Here is a 3206-nt window from a genome sequence, read left to right as displayed (position 1 = left end):
AATGGAACATTCTTAAAATGAGATATTTGGAAAATGTTCCCCCCTCCCCCGACAGCAACCCCTTCCCTTTCCCCTGCACCCCCTATCTGTCCCCAGTCTTACTTGAGTCCTTCTGGACTGATTCAGTATTAAAGTAACACAGATATCCTATGCCTCACAGTGATGTGTCCTGGAAAGTCTCTACTGAACCACGAAAGGACTTTGTGGTATGGAAGGAGGTTTTTTGGGGGAGGGGGTGAAGGTGATTAAATTAAGCCCCACAGCCTAGTGAAGGGGGCATTCACCTCCTGCTTCCAAGATTCTCTCATTTTTAGGTCTCCTTTCAATAGCTCATTTGTTTCCAGCTTAGGTTTTTATGTAGTGCTTGGTGTCAGTTCTTTCCCATCCATATCTGTGTTGTCTCCCGCCCTTCCCCTTTGCTTTCCTATTCACCCCAGTTCCCTCCCTGCATCTTCTTTCAGTCTTTGCTCTTGCCCTCCCTCTTCTCCTCCTGTCTCTCCCCTTTCACCATCTCTAGTTTCCTTGCTCCCCTTGTCCCCCCACATCCCTCTCTCTTCCGCCTTCCATATCTCTGGAATCTAGATCTCTGCCCCGTCCCACAGCAACCACCCCCTAGCCACCTCTCCCCTTTCCTCCCCATTACCCCTTAAAATCCCCTTCTCTATCCTCCCTCAGTATCTTCACCCTCCTTGACCCATCCCTCACCTCCATCTCTGCTTCCTTTGTGGATTCCCAGGAACAATCTACTCCCTTCCTTATTCATCCCTGTCTTACTCCAACTCCGCCCTCACCCTCCAAGTTTCTCTCATCCTCCCAGCTCTGCAATGATGTTTATTTACAGCTGAGCTCTTGGGCCACTAGATGTCTCTGTGCTGCCCAGAGAGTTCCAGGAAAAGGTGTGGTCTCCACTCATAGGGAGATGCTGGAAGACAGCTGAGCAGGTCAAAAGTTTGTGTCAACATTTGCAGTGTCAGATTCCTGTTTTTCCACCAGGGCTACATGAAAGAAGCTCATTTAGTTGGCAGTTTGGTGCCTTTTCTTCCTCCTTAATAATCACCTGTTCTTTAAGGAGGCCTATGGCTCCAGAATTTATTACATACCCCTCCCTAGACCCCAAATCTCTCAGCCCCCCCTCCCCCGCCCATCGACTCCAATAACCCATCTCTCCATATTTCTCACTCCTTGCTCCCCTTGGCTTCAGAATCCTCCTTTCCATCCCGTCTATTTCTTCTTCCTCCATGCCAAGAACTTCAACCCCCATACTCAATTCTCTCCCACCATCTCCTCCTCAGCCCCAGGGATCTCCCTCTCATCAAATCTCTCTCCTCCCCTTTGCTCTCGCCCCAACCACAAAAAGCTCCCCTCCCTGCGGGGGTGAATGGGTGTCCACCGGCATAACAGAGAAGAACATCGCCTCTAGTCTAATTTCTCCTCTGATGGAATCCCCTCCTCAGCCCTATTTCCATGTAGCAACTCATGTTCATTGCCCTTCCCCTGAACTTCTCTCTGGCTGATCTTTCTTTTGAGAGGAGGTGACCCAAAACAATTGCAGCTTTTAAGGTGATGATTTTCCATAGCATTCTCTATTCCTTGTTAGCACAGCTCATTTCATGATGTTTTATTATTTTTTTTTTGATAGCTGTGTTGTTCATTGAGAGCTTCACAAAGATACCAACATACATCTCCTTCAACCAAGAGACCACAAGCAATTACCTGTGTGCCCTGCCAGTAATTACCTGGGGTCTGGGCAGGCTTGTACAGCGCTCACTGAAAAATATACACTAACACAGCTTCACTGTTCCAGTATGCAAGCTAGCTAAATTAAAGCTAGCTCAGGTAAGTACTCAATCTGCAGTAATACCCCAAGATTGCAGTGTAGAAATACCCTAAGATTGTGCATTATGGTGCAGTGGTCCAAGAAGAATTTCAGTGTCAACTAGCTCTCTTAGATCCTTCTGGAGTTCCTCAAAGTCCTCTGTAGCTTTGACTAACTTGAAAAATTTGCTGTCTTAACAGAATGTTTTAACCTCGGTATTCTCTTTCTTCCAGGTAATTTTGTTAAACAGTTTTTCAATTAGCCAGCTCAGGAGTTTGGCTTCAATATTAAAAGATGTTCTTACATTTTTAAACAGTATCTCTTCAGCTAGAATATATTCCAGATAGAGTAATTGGGACAGATCCTCACCTGATGTAAACCTGCCTCGTGCCACCTAAAATCAATAGTTACATTAGTTTGCACCAGCTAAGGATCAGAGCCTTTAAATTATATGTAGTTAAACCACAGGAGAGGGGGCGTTGTTTTTGTTTTTTCTCCCATCACACAATGGAGTCTTTCATCGACACAGGATGCAAGAGGTTGGAGGTCGATCCCAGTATTAGGTCTCCTCCCATGTCTGTGTATCTTATTGTTGCCACAGAACGTACAGTGCTTCCACAATAGGAAACACTGATGTAAGACTTCTCTAACACTTAAAAAGCCAACATGATTGTTCTTAGATGCACTTTAAAATGGAGGGCAGCATTCTTTCCATTTAATTATGTTTTCAGTTCCATGCAACCCACTGCTTCTCATTATTTGCAGTAATTTACAGATGCAACTCTATAGCATGCAACAAAACTTTTATTCTCACTCTACAGACCCAATTCTCTAGTTTTATGCTGGTGAACCACTGGAGTTATACTGGTATAACACAGTGGGGAACCAGGCCCTTGGTGCATTATCAAAGTAAAGTCTCAGCTCAATACAGTGAGATTTCTTCTTCTCCTCTCCTATGGCTTCCTGTTGAATGTGATAGTGGGACCCTTCCCTAGGAGGTGTTGAGACCCTCCCGAAGAGGGTTGAAGGTGCTCAGCATGTTGCGGGACTGGGCCCTTTGTTTGATCATTACAGATTTACCAAGATATGATTGACTGCTCATGGATTTTCTCTTTATTATACCTCGAGCATTACTATCCTTAGTGACTTTATTTAGAAGTAGGTGTTTGTCAGAACTGTCACCACATGTCCACTAAGTAAAGGAGAAGGATATTTCTTTATCCCATACCAAAATTCCTACTGAAGTGCTAGCTAAGGAAGTAATTTTTAAAAGTGTCAATCATGTCAAAGCACTAGAATAGCAGTGACATGTCCCCTTAGCCACAGAATCATAACCTTAGGACAGATATCATTTAGATATTTCTGATGGACAGATTTCTAGGACCCATTT

Source organism: Lepidochelys kempii, chromosome 6 (genome assembly GCF_965140285.1).
Source record: "Lepidochelys kempii isolate rLepKem1 chromosome 6, rLepKem1.hap1, whole genome shotgun sequence".
Taxonomy (NCBI): domain Eukaryota; kingdom Metazoa; phylum Chordata; order Testudines; family Cheloniidae; genus Lepidochelys; species Lepidochelys kempii.
This window is presented reverse-complemented; position numbering follows the sequence as displayed.